This window comes from Rana temporaria, chromosome 5 (assembly GCF_905171775.1).
Source record: "Rana temporaria chromosome 5, aRanTem1.1, whole genome shotgun sequence".
In the NCBI taxonomy this organism is placed as follows: Eukaryota; Metazoa; Chordata; class Amphibia; order Anura; family Ranidae; genus Rana; species Rana temporaria.
Window position 1 is genome coordinate 186639974 of NC_053493.1, and position 15208 is coordinate 186655181.

At 48.1% G+C, this 15208-nt stretch overlaps 1 protein-coding gene across 5 annotated transcripts in view; it reads right to left on the bottom strand.

The window, feature by feature from the left end:
* Positions 1 to 15208, bottom strand: part of ICE1 (interactor of little elongation complex ELL subunit 1) — a 537335-nt gene that overhangs the window by 403834 nt on the left and 118293 nt on the right. The gene's annotated exons all lie outside the window — the stretch shown is intronic.

The window sequence follows — 15208 nt, forward strand, 5'->3', positions numbered from 1 at the left end:
GGGGGACAGAGGCTGGGGACATGGCACAGGAGGGGGACAGAGGCTGGGGACATGGCACAGGAGGGGGACAGAGGCTGGGGACATGGCACAGGAGGGGGACATAGTCTGGGGACATGACACAGGAGGGGGACAGAGGCTGGGGACATGACACAGGAGGGGGACAGAGGCTGGGGACATGACACAGGAGGGGGACAGAGGCTGGGGACATGACACAGGAGGGGGACAGAGGCTGGGGACATGACACAGGAGGGGGACAGAGGCTGGGGACATGGCACAGGAGGGGGACAGAGGCTGGGGACATGGCACAGGAGGGGGACAGAGGCTGGGGACATGACACAGGAGGGGGACAGAGGCTGGGGACATGGCACAGGAGGGGGACAGAGGCTGGGGACATGGCACAGGAGGGGGACAGAGGCTGGGGACATGGCACAGGAGGGGGACAGAGGCTGGGGACATGGCACAGGAGGGGGACAGAGGCTGGGGACATGACACAGGAGGGGGACAGAGGCTGGGGACATGACACAGGAGGGGGACAGAGGCTGGGGACATGACACATGAGGGGAACAGAGGCTGGGGACATGACACAGGAGGGGGACAGAGGCTGGGGACATGACACAGGAGGGGGACAGAGGCTAGGGACATGGCACAGGAGGGGGACAGAGGCTGGGGACATGGCACAGGAGGGGGACAGAGGCTGGGGACATGACACAGGAGGGGGACAGAGGCTGGGGACATGACACAAGAGGGGGACAGAGGCTGGGGACTTGACACAGGAAGGGGACAGACGCTGGGGACATGACACAGGAGGGGGCACAGACGCTGGGGACATGACACAGGAGGGGGACAGACGCTGGGGACATGACACAGGAGGGGGACAGACGCTGGGGACATGACACAGGAGGGGGACAGACGCTGGGGACATGACACAGGAGGGGGACAGACGCTGGGGACATGACACAGGAGGGGGACAGACGCTGGGGACATGACACAGGAGGGGGACAGACGCTGGGGACATGACACAGGAGGGGGACAGACGCTGGGGACATGGCACAGGAGGGGGACAGAGGCTGGGGACATGACACAGGAGGGGGACAGACGCTGGGGACATGACACAGGAGGGGGACAGACGCTGGGGACATGACACAGGAGGGGGACAGAGGCTGGGGACAGGCAGCCACTGTTTAATCAATAACAATTGATTAAACAGTGGCTGCATGTGATGGCACAGTGGCTGCTTGTGATGGCACAGTGGTTGCGTTTGATGGGCACAGTGGCGACAATTGATGGCACAGTGGCTGCGTGTGATGGGCACAGTGGCAACAATTGATGGCACAGTGACTGCGTGTGTTGGCACAGTGGCTGCATGTGATGGCACAGTGGCTGCGTTTGATGGGCACAGTGGCTGCGTGTGATTGGCACAGTGGCTGCGTGTGATTGGCAGAGTGGCTGCGTGTTATTGGCACAGTGGCTGCGTGTGATTGGCACAGTGGCTGCGTTTGATGGGCACAGTGGCTGCGTGTGATTGGCACAGTGGCTGCGTGTGATTGGCACAGTGGCTGCATGTGATTGGCACAGTGGCTGCATGTGATTGGCACAGTGGCTGCATGTGATTGGCACAGTGGCTGTCTTTGGGAACAGTGGCAACAATTGATTGCACAGTGGCTGAGTGTGATTGGCACAGTGGCTGCGTGTGATTGGCACAGTGGCTACGTGTGATTGGCACAGTGGCTGCGTGTGATTGACACAGTGGCGACAATTTATGGTGGCGAAGTGGCTGCGTGTGTTGGCACAAGTGGCTGCGTGTGTTGGCACAAGTGGCTGCATGTGTTGGCACAAGTGGCTGCATGTGATGGGCACAGTGGCTGAGTGTGATTGGCACAGTGGTTGCGTGTGATTGGCACAGTGGCGACAATTTATGGTGGCGAAGTGGCTGCGTGTGTTGGCACAAGTGGCTGCGTGTGTTGGCACAAGTGGCTGCATGTGTTGGCACAAGTGGCTGCATGTGTTGGCACAGTGACCCCTCCCGGCCCTGCCTACTGTTATCACCGCGGCGGGGAACATAACAGACAGCGTTCGTTTGAACAGCTGTTTTCCCCGCTGCGCATAGACACTCCCCCTTGGACGGATCTGTCCAATCGCGAGCAAGGGGGAGTGTCTATGTGACTCCCCCTTGCTCGCGATTGGACAGATCCGTCCAAGGGGAAGTGTCTATGCCATAGACACTCCCCCTTGGACGGATCTGTCCAATCGCGAGCAAGGGGGAGTGTCTATGTGCGGCGGGGAAAACAGCTGTTCAAACGAACGCTGTCTGTTATGTTCCCTGCCGCGGTGATAACAGTAGGTTGCGGCGGCGGGGGTGGGCCGGATTAAAAGGTCCGCCGGGCCGTATACGGCCCGCGGGCCGTAGTTTGCCCAGGTCTGCTCTAGAGGACTGGGCTCTGAAGTTCCAGCACTCGCTATTGCAGCTAAAAGGCCTGGTCAGAGTCTTTTACAAGGCCCAGGGAAGAGGTATCCTTTAAATAGGAATCTATACCCCTGAAGGTTGGCACACATAGCCCGCGGAGATGGGTGAAGATTGGGGTAACCCTGCAGCGGGGATAAGGTAAGGGAGGAGGAGCCCAAGTGTATCTTAGGACCTTTTCCAAAAGAATTCAGAGAGGTGTCTTCTCAGTTTTGGCCACCAGAGAGAGTAAAGTGCTAACTTACTCACCTCAAGCCATAGACGTCCTCCCATCGCCTGTAAATTTCCAAAGAAGGGGTTAAAAAGCCCCAAAGAGGGCACATGGAGATCCCTCATGCCCCAGGACCAGAAATAGCGGGAGCGCGCATGGGAGCACGTACGTAACGCTGAGATTTTAAAAATGACAAGAGCAGAAGAAGCAAGAAAGCCAGCACCTACAGCAGCTTTCTCTCAGGACACAGCAGCTCGGGGACACGCAAGCTAAGGTGGTTGGTGGGCACTGCCAAGGAGAGACACCTACTCTTTGCATGAACCTGTGTGTTTTAAGTTGCATACGGTTATGTAGATTGCTAAACTGAGCACAGTAGTATATGCATATTGGTACCTCGGCTTGTTGCTTTGAGAATGTCTTTCCTTAAGAAAGGTTCAGGGACTAGAAATAAGAAAACAGCACCGCCGGAGACAGGGGGTTCTTCCCGCGCCTGTTTGGTACCATCCTCCCCTGTAAGCCTTGATTTGCCTTTACAGGAGGACCCTTTGCCACTTTCAGGAGTCTCTCCAGTGGCACCTGGGCCTGCATATGTCACTGAAGACACTTTTTAGGCAGCCATGGAGAAATTAGAGGAAAAGATTCCGACTTTAGTCGCCAAGTCCTCTTAAAGGGACAAAAAGCGAAGCAGATGTCATGCGTCGGCTATAGATCTGCTGTCAGAAAGATCTGAAGAGGAGGGGGAGGAGGATGAGGCTATATCTGCAGAAGACAGGGATGAGGAGTCGGACGGCTCAGGGGTATCAGAGGAGCCTTTTTCTGCCTCTCAGATGCTGAAATCGCAGGTGCAGTGTAATGCGGAAGCAGTACGCACTGCATTCAGACTACCCCCTTCGGACTTATCGGAATCACCTGTCTCCTCGCTAGGTTCACTAAAATCTCTGCAGAGTTCAGGCTCTTTTCCAGTTCATCGGCTGTTAAAGAAGCTAATTTACGCAGACTGGTCACACCCAGACAAGCGCTTCTCCCCTTCAAAGAAATTCTTTATCCAATGGAAGAAGAATTTACCAAGAAGTGGAGTTTACCTGCCGTAGACGCAGCCATATCTTGTGTAAACAAGAACCTGACTTTTCCAGTGGATGACGTACAGGTGTTTAAAGATCCTTCAGAAAAAAGGTTGGAATCCTTATTAAAATCCTCCTTCCTGTTGGCAGGTGCAGTTGCACAACCTGCTGTAGCCGCAGTGGGTATGTGTCAGGTCCCCAAGGACCAGGTAAAGGAAGGACTTAAGGAGTTGTCTCGAGAACAGGCCAGGTTATGGGAAAATTTTCCCAAGGCCTTGTGATTTACAATAGATGCTATGAGAGATAAGATCCAGCAAGCATCTCGTCTGGCACTCCAGTTGGTGCATATGCGCAGAGTCCTTTGGTTAAAACATTGGTCTGCGGAAGTACCATGCAAGAAGCTTCTAGCAAGTTTCCCCTTTCATGGTGAACGCCTTTTTCGGGGAAGACTTGGAGAAATATATCCAAAAGATTTCCAGAGGGAAGTCTACTCTGTTACCAGAGAAGAAGAAAAACAAGCGACCTTGTTTTAAACGTTCCCTGTCCCTGGCCCCTGGTAAAGCTATCTCAAGCCAGTGGCGATGGCATTTCCAGCCAGCCACAAAAGCCAAGGAAGAGCAGCCTCAGAGAGGCAAGAAATAGTGGGGTTCTAAGGCTAACAAGCAGAACCCCAAAACCTATGCATGAAGAGGCGCCCGGCTCGGCCGAGTGGGGGGATGGATGTCAGTTTTCAGCAGTATGGCAGACAGAGATCCAGGACAGATGGGTGAAATTCACAGGGTACAAACTGGAGTTCTGAGAGATCCCATCTTCTCAGTTCCGAAGTTCAGGCCTCTCCAAAGATCCTCTAAAAAGAGCACTTCTTCAAGGGATTGGATCACTTGCTGTCCCAAGGGGTGATCACAGAAGTACCCTTAAGAGAGCAAGGTTCAGGTTTTTATTCAAACCTCTTTGTGATCCCAAAACCAAAACGGAGACGTCAGACCCATCCTGGATCCGAGATCGCTAAATCAGTTCCTAAACATTCGCCATTTCCGAATTGAACAATTTGTTCAGTAGTCCCCACCCTACTAGGTGGAGAATTCATGGCATCATTAGACATCAAGGATGCCTATTTACATGTACCTAACCATCACGATTCTTAAGGTTTGCGGTAGAGCATCGACACTTCCAATTTGTAGCTCTGCCCTTCGGGGTAGCCACCGCCCCCGAATATTTACAAATATTTACAAACGTACTGGCCCCTCTGTTAGCAAATCACAGAGCACAGGGCATAGTGATAACAGCCTATCTGGACGATTTACTCGTGATAGATCAAATCATGGTGTATCCACTACAATAGGATACCTGGAGAAGTTAGGATGGATAAGATGGATAATAAACCTACAAAAATCCTCGCTACTAGCCCAAAGAAGGGTAGAGTATCTGGGCATGATCATAGATACAGCCCAAAGCCTCTCACTACCAGAGTCAAAGATCAAATCACTAATGGATCTGATCCACAAGGTGAAGGCAAAAAAAAAAAAAAAAAACAACATCGATTCGCCTTTGCATGAGGCTATTGGGGAAGATGGTAGCCTCTTTCGAGGCTGTCCCTTATGCCCAGTTTCATTCGAGACTGCTTCAAGGTGATATTTTAGTGGCCTGGAACAGGAAGATCCAAGCTCTGGATTTACCCATGCACCTGTCTTCACAGGTGTGCCAGCACTTCAGTTGGTGGTTAAGGACCAAGAACTTACAGAAAGGAAAAACTTTTTGCCCAATCACCTGGAAGGTGGTGTCAACAGATGCCAGCCTAAAAGGCTGGGGAGCTGTACTGGAGGAGGCTTCAGCCCAGGGAATCTGGACCAAAGCCGAGAGAGACCTACCCATCAACTTACTGGAGTTACAGGCAGTATATTTGGCCCTCAGAACTTGGACAAGCAGGTTACAGGGCCACCCGGTTCGAATTCAGTCCAACAATGCTACAGCAGTGGCTGACATCAATCACCAAGGAGGCACCCACAGCCAGGGCGCCCAGAAGGAAGTAGGTCGGATCTTGAGATGGGCAGAAGAACATATTCCTTGCCTTTCTTCAATTTTCATTCCAGGGGTAGAGAACTAGCTTCCAGGTTCAACAGGAATTTGGACAATTTTGTATCCAGAACAAAAGATCCCCTGGCTTACGGATCGGATGCACTGGTAGTGCCGTGGAATCAGTTTTCACCGATTTATGCCTTTCCACCAATCCCCCTTCTACAAAGACTGATTTGCAGGATCAAGAGGGAAGGAATTCCGTTAATCTTAGTGGCCCCAGATTGGCCCAGAAGACCCTGGTACGCCAAGATCATAAAGATGGCAGTAGGAACACCGTGGAAGCTTCCGCTTCGTCACGATCTATTGTCACAAGGTCCAGTGTTCCACCCTTTCTTACAAAAGTTAAATTTGACGGTTTGGCTGCTGAGACCAACATTCTAAAAGAAGAGAGTGCTCTCAGGCTCAGTACTTTCTACGATTATTAATGCCAGAAAGACAGCTTCCAGACAGATCTACTACAGAATATGGAAGTCATATGTTTCATGGTGTGAAACTAACAAATGGAATCCTCAGAGATACGACATTAGTAGGATTCTTGCTTTTTGCCATCTATGAGTGGATATGAAACTTTGCCCTTAGTACTATTAAGGGTCAAATATCAGCTCTAATCACTCTTCTTTCAAAAGACCCCTGGCATCTCATTCCCTAGTGAGGGCTTTCATTCAGGGGGTACTACGGATTAATCCGCCAGTCAAGTCTCCCTTGTGCCCATGGGACCTGAATTTAGTACTCAGTGTAGCAGAGGCAACCCTTTGAACCTATTCGCCACATTCCGCTGATTCTTTTAAGCAGGAAATTGGCGTTTCTGATTGCTATCTCTTCGGCTAGAAGAGTACCCGAATTAGCAGCTCTTTCTTGTAAAGAGCCTTATCTAGTTTGTCATAAAGACAACATGGTACTACAACCCCAACCTGCCTTTTTACCTAAGGTGGTGTCGGCTTTTCATTTAAATCAGGACATTGTCCTACCTTTTTTTTTTCCGAATCCGCAGACAGCATGGGAAAGGTTGTTACACTCTCTAGATCTTGTGAGAGCTGTAAAGGTGTATCTGCAGGCGACCGCTCAGATACGCAAAAAATATATATTTTTTATTTTGCCAGATGGTCCCAAGAAGAGACAAGCGGCGTCAGGATCCACTATCTCCAGGTAGATTTGACAGACTATTTTTCAAGCCTATGATTTAAAGAAGAAGGCTCCTCCTTTTTCTGTTAAGGCACACTCAACCAGGGCGATAAGTGCTTCATGGGCAGTGCACCACCAGGCTTCGGTGACTCAGATCTGTAAGGCTGCAACTTGGTCTTCAGTTCACACATTCTCAAAATGTTATCAGATAGATGTGAGGGCATGTGAGGAAGCCGCTTTTGGGTGAAGTGTACTGCAGGCAGCAGTATAGAGATTCTAGTCCCTGGCGGTTTGCTTGATCTGTGTCTCCCCCCCTTTATATAGAGCATTGCTCTGGGACATCCCATTATGTAATGATTAATGGCTCTGTGTCCGGTGTTGTACGATAAAGAAAACAGGATTTTTATAACAGCTTACCTGTAAAACCCTTTTCTTGGAGTACACCACAGGACACAGAGATCCCCCCTTCTTAGAGGGAACCTTATTGCTTTGCTACAAAACTGAGATACTCCCCTAAAGGGACGGGCTATATGGAGGAAAACTGTGTCTGATTGGTTGTGCCAGTGTCCATACAAACCCATTATGTAATGATTAATGGCTCTGTGTCCCGTGGTGTACTCCAAGAAAAGGATTTTACAGGTTATGAAAATCCTGTTATCAGAAGAGGTGTCCACGAGCCAAGGACCACTTGCGGAGAGCTTCAGAAAGACCAGGTACAATTGTTTCAAAGAAAACAATAAGTATTGCAATCAATGGCCATGGCCTGTATGCACACTCACCACTCAAAACCTCATTGCTGAAGAAAAAGCACTTTGAAGCTTGTTTAACCACTTGCTTACTGGGCACATAAACTCCCTTCGTTCCCAGGCGAAATTGCAGCTTTCGGCACTGCGTCGCTTTAACTGACATTTGCGCGGTTGTGCGACATGGCTCCCAAACAAAATTGACGTCCTTTTTTCCCCTCCAAAAAAATAAATAAAAATAAAATCGCAATAAGCGACTGGTTTGCCCAAAAGTTATAGCGCCTACAAAATGGGGAACAGAATTATGATTTTTTTTTCATTATTTTTTTTTTTACTAGTAATGGCGGCGATCTGCGATTTTTATTGGGACTGCGATATTGCGACGGACGTATAGGACACTTTTGACACAATTTTGGGACCATTCACATTTATACAGCGATCAGCGCTATAAAAATGCACTAATTACTGTATAAATGTGACTGGCAGGGAAGGGGTTAACACTAGGGGGTGAGGAAGGGGTTAAATGTGTAGCCTGGGTGTGTTCTGTGTGGGGGGAGGGGGGTGACTGGGGGAGGTGACCGATGCTGTGTCTCTATGTACAAGAGACACAGATCGGTCTCCTCTCTCCCTGACAGCACGTGGAGCTCTGTGTTTACACACAGAGTTCCGCGTCCCTGCTGTTACCGGCTGTGTCTCCGACGATCGCGTGTACCCGGCGGACATCGCGGCCGCCAGGTACACGCATCGGCTCCCCAGCGATGCGGCGGCACAGTGGTTACCTGCCACGCGCCCGCCAGTGGCGCGCGCGGGTAATGCTTTCAAATGACGTCCAAAGACGTCCACTTGGCACCTGAGAACCGCGCTGTTGACGTCTTTTGTCAATAGCGCGGGTCTCAAGTGGTTAAAATTTTGCTGCACAACATTTAGACAAGCCTGGGAAATACTGTGAGAATATAGTCTGTTCAGATGAGACCAAAATTGAACTCTTTGGATGCCACGTTTGGAGGTCAAATGGCACTACACATCACACTAAAAACACCATACCAACAGTGAAGGATAGAGGTGGGAACATCATGGTGTAGGGCTTCTTTCAGCAAATGGTACTGGCAAATAAGGATGAGCTCCGGTGTGTTCGCATAGAACACGTGCAGAGCCCGCCAGGAAGTGAGCACGGCGCTGTGCTAATCACAGCCAGGGAGACATTGTCCCGATGCTCGGCTGCAGGGATCGTGAAATGTCTCCCTGGCTGTTATTAGCGCAGCGCCGTGCACACTTCCTGGCGGGCTCTGCGAACACGCCGGAGCTCATCCTTGCTGGCAAACTTCCTATCTTTGAAGAAAGGATGAATGAAAAAATGTACCAAGACTTTCTATCCTGCCATCTACCAGGATGATGAAGACGAAATGAGGGTGGACATTTCAGTAACACAATGATCCCAAACACAAAGCCAAGGAAACTCTTAATTGGTTTCAAAGAAAGAGCCAATCACCTGACTTGAGTAGTAAAATCTATGGAAAGAACATGAGATCAGAGTTCATATTCGAAAATGACAGAGACATCCACGGGGGGTGACCAAATGGAGTAAGGAGTGTGAGTGCATGTCTACTCACTCCTTCCCTCCCTATGACTGCCATGGCCCATGCTGAGTTGATCCCCAGCTGGGGAAGCTAGACAGCAGCGTTGTAAGCTGTGCACCCTACGCCCTGCTTGCTCCCATTGATCTTTCGGGCTGCTCACAGATGAGGTGTGTGAGGTGTGCGGCTGGAAGAAAAAGCTACGGAACGCTACAGCTCCACACCTCCATTGAGTAACAGAGAAGTGGGGAGGACGGCAGCGCGGGATAGTGAGATGCGAGGCTGTGTGAGGGCAGACTGGAGCCGTAAAAGCACCCGACAAGCGGCCGATTGAGCTGTGGCTGCTGCTTAAGCCCTGTGGCTGTGAGGGGAGAGAAAGTTACAAGCCCTGTATCCTGGTCTGGAGGAGCCCCCCCTACAAATCGAAAGGTCACGTGAGTAAAGGACTGTGCTTGGAGCCTTGGGCTTTTTGAATCGGACGAACCCCTCTAACTGCTTGCATATTATATCAAACCATATGAGTGGATGATCAAGCAGACTGGGAAAGGAACAGCTGAAACAGCCCAAGACTGACTGGCCTGGATTGTTAGTTTGTAATAGACTGTAATACACTGCATATGCATTTCTGCTGAGGGTGAAGCCCACTGTGTATATTCCCCACTGAAGCACATTTGCTCAAACTGAGTTAACCCTGCACAGCTCCCTGTGTTTTTTTGGGGGGGATTTTTGTTCCCCCTTTTTTTTTTTTTTACTGTGTTTGAATGAAAATGGCAGTGATTAGCCTCTAGTGGTGATTCCTGTCCTCATCCTCTTTTTTTTTGCATGCTGGAGTATAACTTTAAGCGCTCTCTCTGGGGACTTTGCGATAACTGTAGACATTTGGCCTTTTTTTTTTCTCTTTCTGGGAAATCCCAGGGAGGGTTATAAACAAACCGAAAACGGTATCGCCTGAGATATTTGTACTCTGAGCCCAGTGGCTGGTCTTCTAGTAGTATTGCGGGTTAAAAAGTGCACAGAGACATAAGCTCAGAGGATAATTGTACCCCCTTCAACTAGAAAATCGCAGAGATGCAACAACTACACTCCGCGAAAGAGAAGAGCTTGCAGCATGCGGCAGCAGCGGCAAAACTGAAGCAATATGCCCATACCTCTGCTCTGCAGATGCCAACCAAAAAGGCGACACAGCTCAAAGCACAAGGAGGCTTGTCAGATAGAAAAAGCCAAGGGCAACCAATGATTACAGTATCGCAGGGCGCAACAGTGGCCCCAATAACAACAATAAAAATAGTAAGCAATAAAACCCCAGGGTTGATAGAACAAAGTACAGGTGCAATAGCCGAGCCATGTCTACCCCAAGAGAAAGAACCGACATTGAAAGATGTATTTCTAATTGTGAATGCATGCAAGGATTCACTAAAAGAACTTTGTGGCCAAATTAAAGACGTAAAGGAGGATTTGATATTGGTCCGGCAAGATCTACAAAAAACAGCAGATAGAACAACTGCCCTGGAGGGGAGGACAAGCCAATTGGAAGATGACGTGTACGCATTAATAAATGAGGTGAAAAACTTGAAACAAATGAGCAGATATGCATCAAAAAATGGATGAGTTGGAGAATAGACTCAGAAAGGATAACGTCAGACTGGTGGGGTTGCTTGAAAAGAGTGAGGGCCCTAACCCTATAGAATTTATGGAAAAATGGCTCATGGAACTTTTTGCAAGAGAGACAGACATTTTCAACAATGTTCTCAATTGAAACAGCACATAGAGTGCCCTTCAGGGCTCCACCAGCAGGGGGGGACCGCAATTCCTCAACTATAGGGACAAAGTGACATTGCAGCGGATAGCAAGAGAGGCGGGAAACATCACCTTTGGCACCAAGATATCACTATATTCTTAATTTTTCAGAGGCGTAGAGCAGAGTTTATACAGACTAAGCATATGCTACAAAAACATAAGCAGACATATGCCCTTCTCTATCCAGCGAGGCTACGGGTAGTGGCACTGGGAGGAACGCAGAATTTTGACACCCCGGCTGGGGTGGAGAGGTGGCTGGAAGAGAACAAGGATAAGCTGTAGTCATCTGAAGGGAATAGGGAGGAGGAAAGGAGATCGAGGGAAATCATAATATATTATGTTTTTTTAAACAAATTAAAAAATTAGGGGGGAGATAGATGTGCATATATGATGTATGGGGTTGGGAGGGAGTGAATATGAGGGAAAAGTGGTGTGGGATACGGTCACTAAAAAGCCCCTAGGGGGACACCAGGATAGGTGGATAAGGGGAAGGAGGGTGAGGGAGTGGGTATGCGACACAGGAATAAATTGTTTATTAACTTACCGTATTTTCCGGCGTATAAGACGACTTTCTGGATGCAAAAACATGCATCCAAAGTCGGGGGTCGTCTTATACGCCGGGTACGGTCTCAGGACTCACTTTTTTTCCCCAGCGCTGACAGTGTCCCATGCTCCGATCGCGATCGTGAAGGATTTCAAAGCCGCGCCTTCACTGCAGAGTGTTCTGTGATAGGAGGAAGAAAAATCTTCCCAGCAGCGCCTCTGTTCTTTGTTCCTCCTATCACAGATGCCTTCTCATCCTCGGGCGAGATGAGAAGACGTCCGTGATAGGCGGAAAACATAACAGAGGCGCTGCTGGGAAGATTTTTCTTCCTCCTATCACAGAACACTCTGCAGTAAAGGCGCGGCTTTGAAATCCTTCACGATCGCAGCATGGGAGACTGTCAGCGCTGGGAAAAAAAGTGAGTGTTATTGCAATGGGGGGGGCAACAAGTTCAGGCACAGTGGGGGCAAGTGATGGCAATGCGGGGGCATGTAATGGCAATGTGGGGGCATGTAATGGCACAATGGCAATGTGAGGGGCAAGTGATGGCAATGTGGGGGCATGTAATGGCACAGTGGCACAGTCTGGGCATGTAATGTAATGGCACAGTCTGGGCATGTAATGTAATGGCACAGTGAGTAATGTAATGGCACAGTGAGTAATGTAATGGCACAGTCTGGGCATGTAATGTAATGGCACAGTGAGTAATGTAATGGCACAGTCTGGGCATGTAATGTAATGGCACAGTGAGGAATGTAATGGCACAGTGAGATTTGAAAAAGCCTGTTCCTGTCAGCGGTTCTGGCTCCCCCTCAGCTTCCAGAAAGACAGTAAGAAGGGGGTAGTCTTATACAGTGAGTATATCCCAAAATCAAATTTTTTCCTGGAAAATTAGGGGGTCGTCTTATACGCCGGGTCGTCTTATACGCCGGAAAATACGGTAGGTAAAATATGGATCAAGTAAAAGTCTAAGAATTAAGGGCATAGCACTAAAGAATATTACAGAGAAACAGGGTAGGAGGTTGCAATATAATACACAGGGGGGCAGGGACTGGTATAGTAAAATGGAGCCTGAATTTCATATGAAAATTATTTTTGAATGTATATACACCCTTTGGGTTGCGGTGTTAAAAAATTATTGCAAAACCGGAGTATACACAGGGATTATAACATGAATTGAAGGATACAAGGGTAGAAGTTAGTTATGTATTATATATCAATTTATTTTTTAATTGGTACCCTTGTCTGTTTACGATATATCCCCTATTCCTGAATGCAATAGCTAAAAAAGCGGCAGTGTTTTCAATGTTGGAGAGATATGGGTTAGAGCTGGTCTGTCTGCAGGAAAAACACTTAAAGTATACAACCCAGCAATTACAGAGTAAAAAATATCCAATTCAGTATCATTCAGTATGCTCCTCATATTCTAAAGGAGTAAGTGTTATGGTGAGGGATGGGGTGATTTTGTGGTGATGGGGTGATTTCACACAAGTGGAAAGGGATGAATTAGAAATTCCAATAACGCTTGTAGAAATCCAGCAGGCAGTAGCTGATATGGCAAACCAAAAGTCGCCCGGCCCAAATGGGCTTCCGACGGAGGTATATAAATATTACTGCCTGAGTTTATAAAAGTATTAAATGGCGCGGCCATAGAGGGAAGACTCTGTGTCGATGCTGGAAGCAACTATTATACTTATACGAAAAGAGGGGAGGGGAAGGACCCCCTAGATCCTGCTGCATATAGACCAATCTCCCTCTTATGCTCCGACGCCAAGATATTAGCTAAGGTTTTGGCAGCTAGGCTTAATAGACTTATCTCAAAACTGATCCACCCAGATCAGACAGGATTCATAGCCAATAGATCTACCAGTATGAATATCAGAAGGACATTTTTAAACTTACAAACTCCGACGGAGAATGAGGGAACAAGAGCCGTGGTGTCACTTCAGGAGAATTCTAGAGATGGGACCGAAGGTATCAGTTTCACCCCCGCAGAAAGTCTTGCACCTGATGTTGATAAATAGAGCCTATCACACTCCCAAGCGTCTATTAAAGTATGGTAGAAAATTAGATGATAAATGTCCTAGATGTCAGGGGTCTGGAGACCTTATACACATGGTGTGGCGATGTCCAAAGTTGTTCCGGTACTGGGATGGAGTGCTTAATGCCGTGAGTGACACATTTGGAACATCAGTGGAGATGGAGGCCACACTATGCGTATTGGGATTTAGGAAGGAATGGGAGGAGCAGAAGAGTACCCCAGTGGCAATTCTGAGATGCTTGCTTCAAGACAGAAAATTAGATGGCAGGCGACAATGCCCCGGCAGTAAGGGATTGGATCAGGGTAATAAACGAGACGATCTGCAAAGAAAGAGCAGTTTATACAAAAAGAGGTAATCTTATGGAATTTGAGAAGATGTGGAGGCTGTGGCAGGAACAAATGGGGGCCCCCCTTTAGAGGGCAAAATGTATAGCAGGGCTGGAGAATAATTAAAATAGAATATTTGATTGGAAAGTCATAGATTTGCTAGTTTAGCGGTGTTATGATTATTTAGGTCGCTTGGTTAAATCATGGGAAAGGAGATAGTCGGGCGAGATAATTGTTCTATAAGGTCAATCGTAAGGAGACCAATTGAGTAGCAAGAGTTGGGGAGGAATAGAGGGGTGGGAGTAACGGGCAATGTTCTGTTTACAATATGGGAATTAGGTAGAACAAATGGGATATAGGTTCTTTGGGCCGGTTGTCTCCTTTCCCTTAGATGGTTTTTTAGTATACCACTCAATGTGTCCTTACTGTTTGTATATTTATTAATTCTATGATGTAGAAAACGATCAATTCATTTTCCTTATTTTTAATGACTTGTTAATATTGGAAAGAAAAATGAATAAAGTTCAGAATTCATAGAAGAGGCCCATGGAACCTTCAAGATTTAAAGACTGTTTGTGTGGAAGAATGGGCCAAAACCACAATTGAGCAATGCATGCGACTAGTTTCTCCATACAAGAGTCGTTGTAAAGCTGTCATTACCAACAAAGGATTTTGTACAAAGTATTAACTACATTTCAGTTAGTGTGTTCAATACTTTTTCCCTGTGTCATTCCACATAACTTAATTTCTGAACTTATTTGTTTTGTTGTCTTTCTATGTATGGATTGCATGGGTTGTTACCGACATGTGGTTAAAATGTAATGTCAATAGCACCATATAGACATACACTATACAAAAGTATTGGGACACCTGCCTTTACACACACACACACACACTTTAATTGCAACCCAGTTTTAGTCTACATGGTTCAATATCGAGTTGGCCCACCCTTTACAACTATAACAGATTCAACTCTTCTGGGAAGGCTGTCCACAAGGTTTAGGAGTGTGTATGGGAATGTTCGACCATTGTTCCAGAAGCACATTTGTGAAGTCAGGCACTGATGTGAACGAGAAGGCCTGGCTCGCCATCTCCGCTTTAATTCATCTCAAAGGTGTTTTATCGGAATGAGGTCAGGACTCTGTGCAGGCCAGTCAAATCCCCCCCTCCCCCCAAACTCACTCATCCATGTCTTTATGGACCTAGATTGTGCACTGGTCAAAAACATTTGGTGGAGGAGGGATTATGGTG